The sequence below is a fragment of the Mesoplodon bidens genome (genome assembly GCF_964165515.1).
Source record: "Mesoplodon bidens genome assembly, chromosome: 14".
NCBI lineage: Eukaryota > Metazoa > Chordata > Mammalia > Artiodactyla > Ziphiidae > Mesoplodon > Mesoplodon bidens.
In genome coordinates, this window is record NC_138170.1 from 70,996,430 (window position 1) to 71,016,533 (window position 20,104).

The window sequence follows — 20,104 nt, forward strand, 5'->3', positions numbered from 1 at the left end:
AAAACCTGCAAAAACAGCATCCCTTATGTTAGACACTCACAGTCATGGCTGGGGCGAGCTTCTTGGGGAGGGACCCCCGAGAAAGGAGGGGTGGAGTGGGGGCCTGACGAGCACTTCCCTTTCACACTTCCGGGACAGATGCAGGGTTGGGGGTGTAGGAGGGGAAGCAAGCAAGGGGCAGGGATAGTCTGCACCTCCTCCCACTTCCTGGGTCATCTCAGGAGCCCCACCCTTCACCTCGGTCTTCAGCACAGAGGAGCCTGGCTTGCAGCCCCAGGAGGCCCCAGGAAGTGACCTCAGGGGACTTCCCACCCTGATGCACACCTACCTTTGCCTGGTGGCTTGGCCACCTGGGGCCAGCACAGAGAATGCCCCAGGTCCATGGGCTCCGAACCTGGGTATGTCAGAAGCTTCTCCCAGACCCACATCAAGGCTCAGAATGGGGAAGGAGGAGAGCCTGACAGCTGCCCTGCTCAGTTTATATAAACTCCTTCACTTGCAAAGTTAAGGCCTTCAGATGAGCAATGCTCCCAACAGCCGCGCCCTGCCGGCCTGTCCCCCCACCCCACGGGCCCATGGACAGAGCCTGCCCTTTGTAGTGCTGGTCGCCGGACATCAGAGGTCCAGATTCTTGGGCCAGAATGACCTAGACTGTTCATCAGGTGAATGGGAGAGGGTGGTCTGCAGAACTGAGTCCCACCCTCTGAGTCCCCCACCAGCACCTCAAGCCCTCCGAGTGGGTGCTTGCTGCACCCTGGCTGGTGTCCCAGAATTACCCTCCAGTGTGCCCTGCTCCAGCCTGACCAGTCATCTCTGTCCTCTTGGGCCAGCATTGGGTGCCTGCCAAGATGCCCTGCTGAGCCCAGCTCCTCCTCTGACACTATGACTGTGGACAAGCCCTGGTACTTCCTGAGACTCTGTTTCTATGTCCGTAAAATGGGGATGGAGGCTCCCGTTCTATTCCCAGCGCTGGGTGAAGATCAGATGCTCAGGCCCGGGGATGGCCAAGGGCTTGTGGGCTTTGAGGTCAGCCAGGCCCTTCTTTAAGAGGACATGCTGGGCTCCAGCTCTGCTGAAGACCAAGGAAGATGGTGGGAAGGGGGCGCCCTGGAGCACACCCCACATGGGGGACTGAGGTGGTCGGGCAATGCTGAATCACTGTCCCCACCAACCCCACATCAGGCTGAGCTGGAGTTGCTGCAGGGCACATGCAGGGGTGTGTGTGTCTTGCGGGGGCATTGGCTGGGGTCTCTAAAGGCTCCCCGTGGAGCCTGGAGCAAGGGAAACCAGCAGGACCCAAAGCACCAGTGGAGGGCGTGGAGGGCACCTGTGGGGTAGATACGGGGGAACAGACTCAAGGGCTGGGGGAGAGACAGAGATGTGATGGGTGGACAGGAGGGGTCAGATCCCAAGAGCCTTGTGAGGGGGCTCGAGCTTAATGCTATGGGCACCAGGGAGTCACCAGGGATTCTGTGCAGGCGGGTGACAAGGGTAGACTCCGGCAGCTATGGCAGAGGCAGGATCGGGGGCAGGAAAGCACCCTGTGGAGAGCTGGGCCTCAGAGCCAGGCCTGAGGGAGAACCTGATCTCTGCCTCCTATCAGTTGTGTGACCTTGGGAAAGTAACCCAGCATCCCCAAAGCCTCAGTTTCCCGCTCTGGTGAAGGTTAAAGGAGCTAGCCCGCGGTAAGCTGTTAGCCGCGGGCCCAGCACATAGTAAACACTCAACGGTGGTAATTTTCATGTTTTTGTTGATGATGGTGATCACTCTGCAATCCAAGTGAGACGTGACAAAGGCCTGAACTACAACGGTGACGGAGGGACAGAGAAAGACAAGTATTTAGGCTGTGGATGCCATGGCCATCCGTCCTGGAGGGACCGTGGCGGGGTTGGGAGGTGTGTGAGGACCATGTCCGGGCTTCTGGGGGGGACATCGGGAAGGGAGGGGGTGTTGAGTTGAGTTGTGGGCCTAGGGTTAGGGCCGTGGGATGCCTGGGGAGAGGTGGCAGTGGGGACGTGTAGCACATTGCCGGGGTGGATCCCACACAGGAAGGGCCTGCAGGGTCAGGCTGGGTTAAGGCTGAACTGCTGCGCTCACACATCAGCTCCAAAAAGAGCCACCAACTGAATTCATTCCCAAACCATGAGCCAGATGGATGATGTCATGTTTTTGAGTGAAATCCCTTGGGGGGAAACAGAGTTCTGGGCTGGAATTCCTGATTCTTGTTCCAGCTTTGCCACTAATTGGCTGGGTGACCCTGGGCAACTTGCTCCAGCTTTTGGTGCTCAATTCCCTCAAGCACCCACGGGCACCTGCTCTGGTGGCCCCAGTTGTCAGGCTGCACTGAGTGATGAATGCAGCCCCACATGCCTCCTGAGTTAACCGTGCTCAGGGGACCGGGGTAACACAGCGCCACACAGGACGCCACCCCTTCTGGGCCCAGAGCATTCTGATTGTTTTGGAAGATTTTATTTCAAATGAAGGTTCCAGCAATGATTATATCTGCGGCCCCAGAGCCAGCCTCAACGCCTGCTGCCCTGGGAATTCTGGGCTGGATCTGAGAGGTGGTGCTTGGAGATCCAGGTCATCATAACTGTAGGCTCTTTCTACTCTCATTTTGTGGAAATCTGGATTTAATAGCTCGGCAAGATTACTCAGTTTCAGAAGAATTTTTCAATTTATGAAAGGGCTCACCAGGGGATTCCTTTTCACAGCAGGGCCCCAAGTACATTCAAAGTATTGATCAGCTGGTACGTGCCTACTGTTGCCCCCTGAGTGCCCAGCTGGAGAGCTGGTATTTCGGGACATTACCACCGAGTATCCATGGGAGGAAACCAGTATTGGCTCTGGGCACAAACTGCCCTCCTGCCCACCCCATATTGGCAAGGACAACTCCTTAATGTCTGAGGGGCTTGGAGGCCTGTGGGTTCCTGGGGAAGCCTTTGGACAAGCCACGCCGGTGCCCAGGTTAGATAGTCTGCAAGCCTCAGGGCAGAGCCTGGCAGGGGCTGCGTCTTCAGAGTGGACTCCAGCCGCACGCATCCCAGCACCCTGCAGAATTTGGCTGCCTTGGGCTTGTGAAGGAGGAGAAGTCTTGACCTCAAGGTCCCTCCCTGTTGGCTGGCATCAGGGAATTGTTTTCTGGTCTTCCCTGCTTTCAGTGGGACCCCACACCCTTGCCTTGCCCACCCAAGTGGCTGCCCTGTGCCCTTTGCCTAGCCCCTCCTTGGGGAACTCCCCTGACTCAGACCATCTGGCAGAAAGCTCACACCCACCAGTTTACTAGGCTTCTCACTGACCCCTCCCCACCCAGTCCTGCCTCTTTTACCACGTAGAAATCTCTGCATCGATTCTCCACCAGCGCCGCCATCCCTCACTTGAGTCATTGCAGCCGCCTCTAAGGCCGCCTCCCTGTTTCTGGCCTGTTCCCCTCCAAGCTCTCTCCATACATCAGCCTGACCATCAACCTCTGCTTTTTTTTTTTTTTTTTTTTTAATATTTATTTATCTGGCTGTGCCTGGTCTTAGTTGTGGCATGCGGGATCTAGCTACCTGACCAGGGATCGAACCCGGACCCCCTGCACTGGGAGCGCAGAGTCTTAACCACTGGACCACCAGGGAAGTTCCCATCAGCCCCTGCTTAAATAAACTTTGCAAGGCTGGGTAGTGGGAACAAGGCCCTCTGTGATGCCTCCCCCAACAACGCCCAGCCCCTCCCCTCCCCGGTGGGCCCTTCACTCCCCACTGAAGCCTCACTGCACCCCAGGCACGTCCCCCTCCATCTTTCACTCATCTCTCTGCCCCTCTGCCCAGATCTTTCTTCCTCCCTGCTTCTCCTGGCTAATTACCATTTTATCTTGCAACACCAGTTAAAGTATTATTTTGTCCCAGACCTCTTTGCCTCTTTCCCCTTTTCCTGACAGATCCCCTTGCCCTCCGCCCACCTCGGCGTCCTGTGCTTACTTATTTAGAGCATACTATGTAATTATTTATTTATATGGATGTCTCCTGCACTATTTTCTTTTTCTTTTTATCTTCAACAATTAGTGCAGGTCCTGGAGTATATATATAGTTGGTACGGTAAATTGCAAAAATTCTTTGCAGCCCCTCCCATCATCAAAGTGTGGAGTTATTTGCCCCACCCTTTGGATCTTGACCGGCCCTATGACTTGTTTTGGACCCTAAAACATGGTTGAAAGGACACTGTGAGTCTGAGCCACAGCCTCAAGAAGCTTTTGCTCATTTTCTCGGGACGCCTGACACCACCACCATATAATCATGCCTGGGCAAGTCTGTTGGAGGATGAGAGACCACGTGGAGCAGAGGTAAGCCCTCACAGATGAGCCGCTTACACCAGCCAGACCCCCACCAATATCAGCTGAGCCTGACCCAGATCAGCTGAGCCCAACCCAAACTGCATAATCTAAATAAGTGGTTGTTGTTTTAAGCCACTAAACCTTAGAACTGTTTGTTACGCTGCAAGAGCTAACTGATATCAAAGGCATGAACAGATGATGAACTCAAGTGCTCAGAGAACTTCCTCTGTGTCATTCTCTCCCTTGCTGGTGCAGTTTGAAGTTAATTCTTTTTGTTGTTGTTGTAAAATTACCATCCTAACCATTTTTAAGTTCAGTAGTGTTAAATACGTTTACACTGCTGTGCAATCAATCTCTAGAACTCTTCATCTTGCAAAATTGAAACTCTGTACCCATTAAAGAACAACTTCCCATTCCCCTCTTTCCCCACCACCTGGCAATGACCATTCTACTTTCTGTCTCTCAACTCGACTACCCTAGGTATCTCATATAAGTGGAATCATACAGTATTTGTCTTTTTGTGACTGGCTTATTTCACTTAGCCTAATGTCCTCAGGGTTCATCCATGTTGTATCATATGTGAAAATTTCCATCTTTTAAACGTTGAATACTATTCCATTGTATGTATTGATCACATTTTGCTTATCCATTCATTTGTCAGTGGGCACCTGGGTTGCTTCCCCCTTTGAGCTCTTGTGAAGAGTGCTGCTATGAGGCTAATTCTTAACCTCACACAGACATCTCTAAACACCCCGTCTCAAACTCCATTATATGTGGTTAGGGTAAACCAGCTCTGTGGATCCAGCAGCAAGTGGCATCAGAGGGAAAGGAGACACTAGGAAGGGTCTGCCCGGGGCTGGATGCTTTGCTTAGAGGAGAATGAGGCCGCAAACAGAACCAACACTGGAGATGAAGTTGCAGCCAAACTTCTGCATATTTTTCACCAAACGACACAAGTTATTTGTAAGAGACTAATGGGCTCGTTCCAGCTGGACCAGAAGGGCTGTCTGAGGTGGTAATAAAGAGGAAGAAATGTCAAATATTAAAAGGCAACGAATTTCAGTGACTTTGCAGCAGAGTCCATTAAATCAGAGCCCCGAGAAAGGTTGTGCGGCCAAATAATTTTTTTTCAGAGCTCAAGTAAGAACCCAGCTAGGTGATAAACGCACCCGACTCCACTGGTATTTATGACACCTATTTGATAAAGGACCCGAAAAAATTATAAACTCAGAGCAGTTGTGAAATATACTGAGAGAGCACAGCGAAGACTCTCATGCACACCCAGAGGATAATTCATTCGGGACCAGGAGCCTGACATGTGCCGACACCGTGGGGACAAATGATGGCTTTACGCAAACAGAGCCTCCTGCTGCTTCTGCCATAGCCGGTCAGGGAGCGGCCAGGCTGCCAAGCCGGATGCTGCCTTTCCTCCTCTTCCCTCTCCCACCCATCAGATATACACACTTCCCCTTTCTCCGCTTCCAAAGAAGTACTGGGCTCAGAATCAGCCTTGAGAGCCAGCTGGGCTCCAGCTTCCTGGTAAGATGGAATAAAGCCCCCCGTGGGCTGCACGCCCAGCCTGAGTCGGAGGGATGGGCCTTCTACTGGGAAGTCGCCCAGTCCCAGTCCCACCAACCTGCGGGCAAACCCTCCCAGGAAACGGGGTTCTCTAGAGCAGGGAAGCGTGAAAGACTCAGGCTTCTTGCCTGACTTAGCATTTTAGTAAGGCGACCTTCTGCTTGTCCTGCTGTCCGAATGGAAGTTTCTGCCATTTACCTGAAAGGGAACAAAAGCCCTAAGAACAGTTGCCACCTCTCACCAGCCTGCCTTTTCCATGTCGTCCAATGCTGGGTGACAGACCTATTTCTCAAGCACCAAAGGTCCTTTCTCTTCCTACTGTCCCCGCCCCAGGGCTGCCTACCAGCGGGTGCTCACTAAGCATTTGCTCGGCAGAATGAAGTTTACATTTCAGTTGGAACATTCTTATGCCCTCCAAGATGATATAAAAATCATTAAAAATTTTCCCCTTCATTTTTTTTGAAACCCACCTAAGGCTAACAGAAACATCCCCCTCTCTTCCTCTGTCTCTTAGAGTCAAGGACTGAGCAGAGGCAGCTGCCAGCCTGGGCATGGGGGCAGCATGACCCAGAGACCTAGATCAAGCCACAGAATCACCATGACTGCCTCATCTACAGGCCCACCCAGGCAAGGAATGCCTGATCCCTCATTCCTAAACTCCTACCCAGTGGCTCCCAGAGCCTTCTAGGACCTGTTTGTAACCTTTGTTTATAGCTTCACTTCTATTCATGTCCCCACACACCCCTCAGCCCTTTCTCTAAGTTCATGCCCTCTATAACCTGTTCCTTCACTTTGGTTGTTTCTCTCTGCCCCTTTGGCCAACTTTCCCCCAACACTTTTTTCTTAGGGTCTCATCCATCCCCTAAGCCTCAGCTTAAATTCCATCCTATAAGAATTCTTACCGAGTTCCTGGATCACAGACCTCTCCTGTGGTCCCACGAGACTTTGTTGGTGTCTCAATTGCAGTAGAGATCCCTGGCTGCCTAATTTCAGAGGAATGTCTGTCTGTCTGTCTCCTTTCTAGGCTGTGATCTCCTGGAGGGCTTTCTTCTCTGCCCCCACCGCCCCCCTCCCCCCTGGACACCTGACACCATGTTTTCCACAAAAAGTTCCTTTCTGATTGGAATTCAGGGTGTGTTACAGACCAGATGCAGACATGTTCTGGGTGGTAAGAATAACTTTCCCAAAACATGATCCAAAAGAACCATTTGAAATGTCACACTTGTGTGGAACCAGCCGGAAAGAATGCAAAAATCAAGCCCCTTCTAACTTCAGGAGACACCAGTGTTAATAATAACAATGATGACCCCACCCTTCATATGGCATCTATGGCTGCTAAAGCATGGTTACATTGATTAGATCCTCCTTGGGGAGGGATTTATCTATTCTGTTCAGTGCCAATGGCTTTGAAGAGCCTAAAAAGCCCTCCTGGGAAAGACTGACCACCCCACCAGCTCTGCTGAGCAGAGGTGCAGCCTGGAGCCCTCAAGGCAACTCTTCAGAACAGGGGGCTTCACACGCAGTGGTCAGAGAGAGGTGGTCTTCTCAACTTTCCAGGTTCCCAGCTGCCTGGATGGTAAGACCTGCCCACATGTAAGCCAATAACTGGCCACCTTCACTGACAGCACTTGCCTTGTGACCTTGGGGTAGGAGGCAAAGGGAATGGTATTTTGTTTGGGGAGGGATGGGGGAGGCTGGGGGCAGAGTGTTAGGACCCCAGCACCAGCCTTGAGGAGCCTGGCCAGAGGGTGGTCACTGCAGAAGTGGGGGCAGACCTTTGGCTGAGCAGGAAGGCCACTGGGCAAACCCTGAGGCTATAGTTGGAGGGAAGTGCCTGGTTAGGTCAACACTGGCAGCTGTTAGTCCTTCCTGCCCCAGTAAAGAAGGTTCTGCCTGGCTCCTTCTCCTACTTTGAGGTTGGAAGCTGAGGGGGTGACGGGAATACTCTGAGCAGGAGAGGGTGAAAATGTCATGGTGGGAGGGGGTCAGAGAGATCTCGGGAAAAGGCCAGGGCTTAGGAAGCTTGGGTGAGAAATGAGGTCAAGACCAGTGTGCAGAGAGCTCTGCAAGGAGCTTAGACTCCAGGGTGACACGCTGGAGTGGGGAGGGCTGACATGCAGTGAATTAAGCATCCAGGTGGTTCAGGTCAGGATGCTGAAGGTGGGGTTCACAAGGGCCTGGTGGGAGGCCAAGGCAGATGAGCTGGGAGCAGCCAAGTGGTCAAGGATTTTGGAGGGAAGGTGACCCCCTTTAGGGGCTAGAACTTGGTTAGAACTCCCTCAGGGAGGCGGGTGCCCACAGGGGCCTTGGTCCTCAGGATCAGGGGAGGACGAGACTGGGTCTGGCAGCAGGGACAGAGTTGAAATTGATGTCTGGGGTGGGGGTGGGGAGCACCCCCCTCCCTCTGTGCTCTCATAATGCTCTGTGCCTCTGTGAACTGTGTTCTGTCTATATTATATTTAGAGACACTGTTTCTTCTCCACCAGAGCGTAGATTCTTGGAAGCCAGGGCTGGTTCTTGGCTACAGGGACTAGAGTCAAGAGGCCAGGACAGATAGTTGGGGCCAAGTGAGAGAACCAAGTTCAGCACCTCGGAGAGCTCTAAGTGTGCAGGGGTCAGGGCAGAAAACAGGGAGGGCTTTAGAGAGGTTAGGGGTGCCCTGGAGGAGGAGACCAAGTCCACAGCTGAATGAGGCTTAGGCGTGGACATCCCCTTTCAGAGGCAGACTCTGGGAACTTCAGATACCTTGTGTCTGTCCCACTCATTTATCCATCAAACGGGTGTTGTCTCCTGTGTGCTGGTCACTGGGTGGGGCCCCAGGGACACACGTGAATGCACACGTTCAGAGACCTGGGGAGCTCACTGTTTAACGGGGGACACACTAAGTCACTGTGATGCCGGGTGAGAAGTTTTAGTGGAGCAAACACCGGGCAGAAGAGCAGCAGGGGAGGGGGCTGGCTGTGCTCCATGGAGGCTTCCACGGGGCTGGCGATGGTTAAGGGAACACTGGAAAGTTAAGTAGGGGCGGACCAGGTGGGCTGGAGGGGCAAGGTGTGAACCACACGGATGTACGTGTGTATTTGAGTGAGTAGTGTGTATAAGTATGTGGGCAGGAACGTATGGCATGTGTGAGCATGTGATGTGTGTATGAGCATGTATGTACGCATGCATGTATGTATATAAGCACATGTGTGTACGTATATGTGTGTTTCAGCATGCGGTGTGAGAGACAAGGCCCTATCAGGCTGTGAAAGAAACAAACCCTCCCGAGGTCTTTATCCCACAGGAGACTGGGTGCCATGGGTGAATTTGATGAGAGGGAGCGAGAGAGTCAGTTTTGTCTCCTACACTCCAAAAGGCTGCTCAGAATCAACCGTGAGTGGTCTCACACCCCACACCGGGGCCCACATCCTCACACTGCACCCGCCCCCGTCGCCCCCCGCCTTTTGCACGTCATCAGGCATTCCCTTCTTCCCGATGGCCACTCTGTTCTTCCAACCCATTCTGATGCCCTCCTCTGAATTTCCCAGGTACACAGTCAACCAGCTAAAGCACGTTTGTCAGGTACCTTCAAGGTGCAGGGCACAGGGCTGCGAGCTGGGGTCGGGGGTGGGAGTTGCAGGGGAGCCGGGGTAGTAGATGAGCCAGACCATCCCGTCCCAGGGGAGAGTGAAGCTCAGTGGGGACACAAGGCGCCCATGGTGAGAAGCTGGATAAGAGCTCCATGGCAGTCAGCGGGGGTGCTGAAGTCCTCCTGAGGAGGGAGAAATGGGTGGCCTGGGGATGACCAGGAAGAGCAGGGGGTATCGGGTGATGGCTAGCTATGTCACCATGGAGAGCCAAAGGCACACGAGGAGAGGTATTATTCTTAATTTAGCTCACAGTCTAACACAGGTTTACTGAGGACCTACTATGTGCCAGGCCCTGGACTATGAAGACGAAACCAGTTTCCATCCTCAAGGAGCTCACAGTCTGATGGGGGAGGTAGACGCTGCAGTGAACATAGGTGAGTTTGGTTGCTTGACGTTGGAACCCCTTTTCTACTGGGGAGAACCCCAAGGTGCATGGGGAACTGGGCCTTGTCCCTGTGGGAGTGGAGTGGAGGCGGCTCCCTGGCAGCTGGCATGTAGCCAAGAGACCTGGGCTCAGCTGGTCTGATGCTCGTGCCCTGGACTTGGAGGTTCCAGGGAGGAGTGCAGGGCCAGCCAGCTATGGTGACCGTGGTGACTGGCGGAGTCAGTGGCTCGGTGGCACTTGAGCACCGGCGGGGGAGCTGCTGCCAGTGCAGAGTCCCAAGCAGACAGGCCCTGCTGGGGACGGGTCTGTGCTGCCTCCGTTTCTGCCCCAACTCCCAGCCCAACTCCTTAGCCTCAAATAAAGATCTGCTCGGCCGACCTCTGTCAGAGCTGTGGACTGTGGTTGGCGTCCCAGGACCCGAGTGGGACAGACATGCATGCACTCGTGTTACACTGTGTCGTATGTGGCATGATGAATGCCCCTTTAGCAGAGCTGCCGAGGGCGTGGGGGGAGCACAGGGTACAAGTGGGTGAGGGGAGGTCTGTCTGTGCAGAGGCCTGGAGCCCCATGACAGGCTGGATACGCTGTGCTTAGAACCTATAGACTGCAGGCCTGGGAGGGAAATTTAGAAAAGCCGTCCCAGTTGCCTGGGGCACAGAGGGGTGGGATGGATGGGGGGCAAATGACTGGAGGTGGTGAGACCCTGCCCCTAGGGGTTGCTGCTATTGGGCAGGTGAGCGGTGAGGGTGAGGCCTGGTCTAGAGCCTGGAGGACAGTGGAGGGGGCTCTGAGGTCTAGGGGGAAGCAGAACCACAGGGCTTTGAGAGTCCATGTAGGGCTGGGGCCGAGGGGAGGATTTCTGGCCACTGTCCCTGACTTCGGAGCTCCAGGGTCCCCTACCTCCGGTAAGGCCTGGAGCATGGCGTTCAGAAAGCAGGGGCTGGTTGCTGCTTCTGTTCCTTCTGCATCGTTGGATGAGCCCCTCAAACAGATGGTCTCCAGGCCTTGCCTCTGGGGCTGCGGGGACGGAGGCCCTCCTCTGATGAGGAGCCATCAGCCTTTGTGCTATCCTGCGCTCTGCTACCACCATGTTACAGCTTTCTGTCTTACCTTTCATTATCTTAGGGGCAAGACATCAGATTTCTGAATACATGTGAGAACCTGTAGCTGGGACCCACCAGAGAATTTGAATAAAGACGTGTCAGTCCTGCGTGTACCCCCAGAGAGGTATGAACTCAGAGCTCAACTAAGCCGTCGGGGAGCAGACGGCGGCGGCTACCGCATCCTCCAGCACAGCCCAGCCTCCAGCAGAGAAGATGCGACTCCAGGGGCCCAGTCTAAAAAATGCGCCACCTGGTTTCTTCACCTGGGGCAAACATGGAGCGTGCTGCCTACCCTCCATTCCTGGCCAGCAGGCAGCCCAGGGCAGGGGGAGCCCACAGGGGGCCCTGCTTCCCTCCTTCACTGCCCTGGATTCCCAGAGGGGCCTGGGCTCTTTACCTGGACTGGCCACCCTGACGGTCCCATCCTCTCTCACCCAGAGGCCCTGCTGACCTGCCTTCCACCAGGCTCCTGGGAAGCCTGGGTGAGACAGCTGTCTGTGTGGGTGAGCAAAGGGGCTGGGCGGGGGAGAGGCGAGCGAGGGGCCCCAGAGCTTCTGCACCCAACACTGCAGACCCCAGAGGAGGGCGTGCTTTGGAAACAGAAGAGCAACAAGGACCCAGGTGAGGAAATGAAACCTCAAATAAGCGATGTGGAGCCCAACAACCAGACACAGTCCCAAAGCCTAAATTCACGGGCTATATCCCGTGGAACCTTGCTCTGTTGCCAGCTTCCTGAAGGGAGTCCCTCAAAGGCTCCGGCCAGCTGGGCTTTGGGACAGTCAGCCCCCTGCCTGAGGAAGGGGCGGGACGGCACAGAGAGGGGGCGGGACGAGGTGCTGCGGAGGATGGGGGACCAGACAGGAGAGAGACACAAGGAGCGGGGCACTCCTGGCCCTCCCCCACGGTTCCAGCAAATCAATCAGTCGTTTAAAAGGATTTGTGAGAATTAGTGAACCGGAGCTGGGAGTACAATCAGCTCAGTTACCCAGGTAAAGAAGGAAATGAAACGGAGACCCCAGATGCCAGGGCCTAATGGCAGCTCAGAGCTCTGTGAATCACACCGCAGGAGAAGAGAATTCACAGGCCGAGAGGACTTGGGCTGAGGAGGCAGCGCAGGAGCGTACGTGCGTGTGTGCGTGCGTGTGTGCGTGCGTGCACTTGGCGGGGATGGGGACCCCTCTCTGCCGCACTTGTCCCTCTATATTCCTCTCGGAGGGGGTGTCTCTCCGTGGCCGTCTGCCCCTGGGTCTCCATCCGTGCTCACCCCTCCTGAGGGCCTGGGCAGGGTCAGGTCTGGGGCAACACATCGCCTCCTGGCATTTCAGGGGAGGTGAAAGCCTAGGTGATATTTCAGTTTTCCTACCGCTGATGGTCTTTAATGGCCACCATCATTCTAGGAAAATTAGAAAATTAGCATAAATGAGGAAAGTGGGGCTGTGCCCCCCAGGAGATCAGGGGCCAGCTGCAGGGCCAGAGGGCCAGGTCTGCCTCAGCGTGCCGGGGCCAGCCCCGGTGTCACACCTGAGAGACACCATGGCCACCGGGGAGCAGTCAGCCCCGGCCCTGCCTCGGGTGGGCCCACTCTCGGTGCCCCGTCTACCAGCCAGGTGTCCTGCACTCCTGCCTGTCACACTGGCCGTGGAGTCCTGGGTGCACGCAGCCCGTGGACGAGGCACCCCAGGCCTGGTCCCCGGAAAGGTCTCCGGGTGGGCTCTCTTGACAGCCCCTTCGACCCCACCTCCTGCCTCCAGCTCAGGCTTCTCCCCTGCCAGGCCCTCCCTCTTCGGTATGTGATCTTCGCCTGCTGAATTCTGTCTCTGGTTAGACTGTGAGGACTGTCTCTGGTGCCTTTCATTCCCTGCATCCCCAGAGCCCGGCGCAGCCTCTGGAACCCACAGGACTGGGTCCCGGGGTCGCTCACACATGCTGAGCTCCCGGTGGCGACATACGCAGCCAAGACCCTGATGCAGCAAGACAGTCCTGTCTGAGCACACGTGCAGGCCGTGCTCCTGGACCTTCTGGGTTGACTTCCCTGACACAGGACCTTTCACACTGTTCTCATGATTTCAGCTGAGCTGTTGGCTTTAATGATACCCCTCTCTGCCCGGTCACTTCCCCACAGGTATTTAGCCTGACAGTCTAGTTTTCTTGAGGAGCTGAACCTATTAGACTCTATAATAAAGCCAGAGTACTGTTTTTACAAACTCTCCTTGGAAGTAATTACCCAAGAGAAGCCGTCCTGCGCAGACAGGGCCGGGCCTGTGTCTCAGCTGCAGTCCCAGGTTCTGGTGTACCCCTGCTCCGGGCGGGCTGGACACAGGGGGTGGGCACCCTGGGCACCTGCCACTGTGCTCAGAGGCTGACTGAAGGTGGGCACGAGGGGCGACTCCACCCCCTGCCTGGCACAAACGCTGAGAAGCCCAGCCTAGCCCGGTCTCCTGCATGGGCTGTGTCCAGCAGGAATCAACCTACAGGAATGGAGTGTGTCTGTGTGCAGGCAGGGAGGAGACCAAGGCGACTCCGCTGTTCCACTTTCTGCCCTCGAGAGCCTTCTTGGCACGAGGTGCAGCTGTGCACTCACAGTGGGGATGACGGCCGTGACGGGTAGTGAATGGCGTGGTAGGGACTTGAACGGGCAGCTCCCAGCTGCTGTTTGGACAGGCGGCTCCCTTCCCTTCATTGGGTCCTCTTCCTCTGCAGGACCCGTCTACCCATCCCACGAGACCAGGTTCAGATGCCGTCTTCTGTCCCACCACACTGGGCTCACTACAGAGCCAAGGTTATTTTCTCATCTCTCAAGCCCTTGGACTGTGGGTGCCCACAGACGGGACCCCAGTGGGGGGACTGGGAGGGGCAGGGAGGGTGTTTGCTGATGGAGTGAATGGCTTTGACCAAAAGGGAAAGAAAGCAGAGTCCTGCGGGATTCGAGGGTTTGAGACTTTGCAGCCTGGCCGCGTGGAGGGCTCCTGACCAGCTGGGTCTCCAGTTCCCAGGGATGACACAGACCTGATGGAGAATCCTCCTAGGCTCCAGCAGTAGCCTCCCGTTCGGGCCCAGGGATGGGGAAGGTGATGCTGGTCCTGACCTGGGAGTTGTCCTGCCATCTGTGGGCCTGGAGCTTCTACAACTCTCCTGTGGGGATCTGGGCTGGTTCCTTCTTGGGGTGAACGTTGCCTTGGGTGGGTGGAGATGAGGGGGAATCCATGGGGTAGGAGGGTCTGGGTGGGAACCTACAGCCCCGGGCCCAGGGAGAAGCATCCAGGCCCTGGGGCAGGCTGGAAAGAAGGCTCTCCCCAGCACAGCTGACCTGGACTTGGGCAGGTCTGCAAATCAAGCTGTAGAGCTCCCCGAGGCCTTGGGAATGACCGCATGTGTCCTAGCAAAGGTGGATCCAGGGCTGGCTGGAGTGGGCTGGCTGCCCCCAGAAGCTGCTCCCTCAGCTCCCATCTTCTCCCCTCTACCTCCTGGAGGTTTTGAAACCAGCACTTCTCTCCTTCCTCAGGCTCTGCAGGCCAAGGTATGGCTGTGCCTGTCCCCTGTTAGCAAGACCTATGTTGTCTACCCTGAGCAGCTCTCTTAATGGGATACGTCTGCACAGAGAGGAGCTTCCTGTTTCTCTGACAGTTGCTGCAGAGGAGAACGTAATAGATTTTGACCACTGCTCCAAAAAGCTCCCACTGCTAAGAAAAGCTCTCAAAAGCAGAGCCTGGATCTGCCTAGCCTCTCTACCCCAGTGCCTGGCATAGCTTCTGGCTCCGAACAGGTTTCAGGTAAGGTCTGAATAAGTGATTGAGGGAATGAATGAATAGTTGCTGGATCGGACAAGGTGTCACAGAATCGGACGCCCTGAGCTGGGTCTTGAATGGATAGGATTTGAGCCAACAAATCCTGAGTCCTTCCATGGAGGAAGTGTGGCCCCCAGAGTGCACGGCACAAGCAAAGGCACCGAAGCAGCAAAGCCCATGGAGGTACCACGGACTCTACGGAGTCTGGGGCAGCAGGCTGGTGGACGGACAGAGCAATGGCATCAAGCCGGGAGAGTGAGAAGCTGCAGAACCCTGGGAACAACTGCGCCGAGTACAGTAGGCGTTTCCAGATCTCCAGCATCTTTCTTCCCCCAGCAGCACCCACCAGGGAAAGAAAACCCTGCGATCCCCAGCACTTGGCTCTCTCCCAGCCTGGAGAGAGGGCGGAGGGAGGCGAGCAGGGCCACGTGGACACGCTCTCGAGCGCACTCTCTCCCTTGCCAGCACCCACTCCCCAGGCATCTGAGCAGTGACGGACCATCTGCCTGGAAGTCATCTAGAAGAAGAAAGGACCGTGCATGTCAGCCAGAACAGACCCAGGCCCACCCTGGAGCACTCGCTATTCCTAGGGGTGGATCGGAGGCCCAGGTGGTCCAGGGTGACTTGGGTGGCAAGGCCAGAAGGAGCGGGCAGGTCTCCAGGTGCTCTGGTTCTGCATGGTGACACTGCACAGAGATGGTGATGACGATGAAGGGCATGGCGACCTTTCACTGAAAGCCCATGTGTGCTGAGATGGTTCTTCACACACGACGCTGCTCTTAAGTTTCGAGTGTCTTTTACATATGAGGGAGGCGAGGTGAGGTGCCCGGTGTCTCCCACTGGAAGCTGAGGCGGGTTTGATCTGACACGGGCCTGCCCTGCCTAAGGCATCAGTTCTCAACCTTGGCCTGTGCATCGAAGAACTCATCTGGAAGCTTCAAAAAAAAAATACTGATGCCTGGGCCCCACCCCCGCAGTGCGTTGGGGGTGATCTAGGCACCAGGATTTTTAAAAAGCTCCCCAGGAAATTTTAATGTGTAGCAAAGTTGAAAACTTCTGGTCTCCTGCCCCAGTGCTGTTGTTTCTGCTTTTTTGTTCTCATTACTGAAATCTCCAGAGCTCAACGAAATTTAGTGAAAAAAATAAAATAAAAATAAGGAACGACAGTTCGAAGAGCCAGGAATTTATGCAAATGAATGCAAATAAACACACACTTCCATACATATGTTTATGCAAATATTCTTGTGGTCCTTGCAAATCACTCACCCGCCTGCAAGCAGCTGTCTGTGATTTTTTGGTGAGAACCCCGGGCAGGGTGCTCCGGTTAGTGACAGGTGGTATCACAACCTCCCAGAGCAGATATCTCTATTAGCAAACTCACCCTAGAAGTCCTCCACGCACAGAGCCCAGCTTTGTGCACCAAAACCCCATCCCCAACTCGCTCAGGCCTCAGGGCTCACTGAAGGCCACAGACCAGGAGGGCTCAGGAGCAGTTGCCTGGTGGGTACCTCAAGGCCACCAGCGCCGTGGGCAGAGAGAGTGGGGGCCTGATAGCTGCTGGAGGACAGGTCTGATCACCGAGGGCCGGGCCGGTCTAGGTGCACCGTGCCAGTCTAGGTGGGCTGGCCTGTGGCTGGGCACTCCACTCCGCCCTGTCAGTGGATGCCCCATGTGTGCTGTCTGCCCAACTGGTCCTACAGCTCATTCACATCAACCCAGTGGGAGACACTGGACTTCAGAAGACAACTTGCCCGGTCAAGATGAGAGACTGGCACCGTTCACCCTCATCCCCTCAACGGACGCTGACTGTGCCTCCAGCACTGGTTTGCAACCGCTTCTCCCAGGCCTTGTCAAACAGTTATGGCCTCTGTAACTTCAGTCTCCCTTGTTTTGCTGCCTCAAGGATGAGCCAGTTCTGCACCCTGCTGGCCTCTGGCTCTGTTCCCTGAGAAGGACTAAGAGCCACTGAAACCTCAGTGCTTTCCTCCTGCAGGCTCAGCACTTGTCAGGGTGTCCTCCCTAAGCTGGGCACACTCCGCCAGTGGCTGCCTGGGGTAGAGCCTCCTTCCTGCAGGCTCAGCACTCATGAGGGTGTCCTCCTTAAGCTGGGCACACTCCGCCGCCAGTGGCTGCCTGGGGTAGAGGGAGTTCCCCAAGACCAGGCCCTGTACTTTGGGGTACCAGCTCAGCCTGCTATGCACAGCCCTGGAAAGGTCACATCCAATTTCTTATTTCTCTCACTGCTGAATCCAGGGGGTGGAGGCCATAGCCAGTTGGGAGGCTTTGGGGAGGCAGAATGTGAGCTCTGTGAGCGTTCTGTTTGTGATGCATGGTAGGCGCTCACTACATTTTTGTTGGCTGAGGGGACACATGAGCCTTTCCCCTACAACACCCATGCCTGACGATCTTCCCAGTTGTCTTTGTGACTTGTGCATGACTTGAGATGGGGGAGGTGTGGCCTGTCCCCATGAGGGTGCTCACCACTGGGAGGGCAGCTGTAGACAGTGCCCCTCATGGACCCAGTGCACAGCCCGGGTCAGGAAAAGCCTCCCAAGTTGAAAGGCCAATTCACCTGAGCACAGTTCTCACTTCGGGTGGTGCTGGTGGTAGGGAGTTGGCAGAGGGGTGTCAATCCTTCCAGGCCGTGATGGAAACCCAGTGACTGGTGTTCCGGTGGGGTGCCAGAAGTCCATTCAGGTATGATTCTGTCTTAACACAGAGCTCTTACGACGACCTCCCCAGCAAGGACAAAAGCCTCTGAGCCTCTGGTGACAACCTACCCACCAAGCTCTTATGTGCCCTGGGAGTCTAGTGCAGTGAAGAGAAGTCTGCCAGGCTGTGTTGGGAGACAGAGCTCAGCCTTCCCGCTCATCCTCCCTCCACTTGCTGCCCTCAGGGGTCACTCTTAGCTCTTGTTGGTCCAACTATCCAAGAGAAAAAAGAGCTTTCACACTTGGGAAAATCTTTGCTAGAGTACCAGCTGGCTTCAGCTCAGCTCCCAGCCTCCGCGGAGTTGCTGCCTGGGCACCTGAGAGACCCCCCTACCCCGCCCGCCACCCCCATCGGAGAGCACTATCTCCCCGCTGCCTGCTTCACTCTTGCTGGCTTGAACTGAGCTTGTAAAGGGCGATTTTATTCTTTAATTATTTCGGGCTAACCCTTCACCTCCTCAGCTTTTCTGGGCTGTTAGGGAGATTCCCTGTGGTTCCAGTCACTCAGTGGCTGTGTGATAAGGGACAAAGGAGATAAAGCCACCTCCTTTGGAGGAAATGGGGGGAGATTAGCCCCGGAGCCTCCATGGCTGGTTGGCTGCGGGCCTGGCCAATGAGACTGGGTCTGTTCCATGGCAGGCTGTTGTCTTGAGGGACCAGCCTTCACCCATACGCTGACCCTAGGGCAGGCCAGCCATGGCTTCCCTCCTCTCTGTTGAAAACTGGCTGGAATGGTCAGAGGTGAAGGGAGGGCAAACAGCATAAATTTCTGTGGACAACCTGATCCACCAAGCTGACAGCCAACTAAACCAAGACTGTTAGGAAGCATCCGTTCCCTTCTCTTGGCTCTCTCAGTACAGATGTGCTGTGGGATCATCTCAGGTCCCAGGGACCCAGTGTGAGTCATCCAGAGTCTAGAGTTAAGACGGTAGAACCGGTCCAGAGCCCAGGACCTAGAGCAAATTGAGAATTTACAACTAGAGCCCAGAGCTTAAAATCTAGAACTTCAAGCCCCAGCCAGAGCCCAAAGTTTAACACAGAGGCTAGATGATTACCAATTTAAAAACCTGAAGTTCAGACAACTGGACCCAGTTCTGAGAACCCTCCCAGCACCAGTGTGCTAGAAAGCTCCCTTCGCTGTCTCCAGCCCTCTGATTGACACCTGACAGTGTGTGGAGAATTAGTTATGGTCAGAGCTTTTCAACATGCAATAAAAAGCCTTTTAAACCATTCCGATGGGAGGTGATTAACTCTATTAAGTGGCATTATGGATCTTCCTATCTGTTGCTTTCATAAACATAGTTGTAGACGGAATGTTTTATTATGGGCATAAAAATGTCCCACATTACAATGCATAAGCACATATTGATGTTATATTTCTTTACTGTGCTGCACGCCCCAATCCCCAACCACTCCGAAAAGAAACTACAGTTCTTAATAATTTATGCTCCAAGTTTTAACCAGGATTATCAATGGCAGCTTTTGAGCTTTCTCTTTTGGCAACACAATAGATCATAGTAAAAATGCACCGACAAGCGATGTGTCCGTTTGATTTTTTCCACCTGAATCAGCAGCCCAAACTCCAGACACAGCAGTTTAGGGCAAGCAGCACACTGAAGAATTTAAGTCTAAGCATTTAATCTGTTCTTTCCATAAATTTCTGCTGCTTGTGCTTTATAATGATTCTACCAGAGGAAGTTTATTTATATCGCAGATTTTCAGCATCAGCACATTGAGAACACAACGGCGATCGCTCAGTCAATAGCTTACAGCCATGTATAATATCACTCCGGAAATCAAAAGCCCATTTGAAGAAAAGAAGCCTCAGATTAAAGTCACTTGAAGACATCAATAACTTGGAACTCGCTAAAGAGAAGTTATAAATATCCAGCCGGCGCATATGCAAATAGGCGTTTGCACACGCCCGTCCGCCCGTGCGCCCGGGAACCTCCCGTGGTCCCTCCCTCCCCGGAGGCACGTGCGGGGGCGGGCCTGGCTACGTCACTGGGGGCGGGCCCTCCCCTCTCCCCTCTCCCCTCTCCCCTCTCCCCTCTCCCCTCTCCCCTCTCCCCTCTCCCGGAGGCCGCGCGCCCAAGTCCGCGCGCGGGCACCTGCACCCCAGTTAGAGCGACCGGCTAGGTCTGGGTGTTGTGCTGGGCTTCACAGCCGGCGAGGAGTAGGAACCCAACCTTAAAACCCAAAGCTAGCGCCTTTCTGGTTGTTTACCACGTGTCAGATACTGGGTCTAGAGGCACTTTACATCTGCCGCCCTCAGCCATCTTACTGATTCCTTAAGTCATATATACCCAACGGCCACCCCGCCCCCATCGGCTTCATCTTGTTGAGGGGAGGGGAGGAAGCACCCGCGCTTTGAAAAGCCCCCAGCGTGCATGCTTCCTGCTACCCCGCTGAGATGCACGGATTACATGATCGCTTTTTATTCTCCCAGCAACTCTGTGGCTGAAGGTCCCCATTTCACAGATGAGAAAAATGGGGTTCAGAGAGAGTCCCTGGCCACTGAGTGGCAGAAGCAAGATTTGAATCAAACTCTGCTTAATTCGAAGCCCCGCATTTATAATTTTAAGTTGCTATAGT

The 20,104-nt window shown here is 54.7% G+C and overlaps 1 protein-coding gene across 2 annotated transcripts in view; it reads right to left on the reverse strand.

Moving 5' to 3' along the window:
• Positions 1 to 20,104, reverse strand: part of KLHL29 (kelch like family member 29) — a 311,757-nt gene that overhangs the window by 25,280 nt on the left and 266,373 nt on the right. The gene's annotated exons all lie outside the window — the stretch shown is intronic.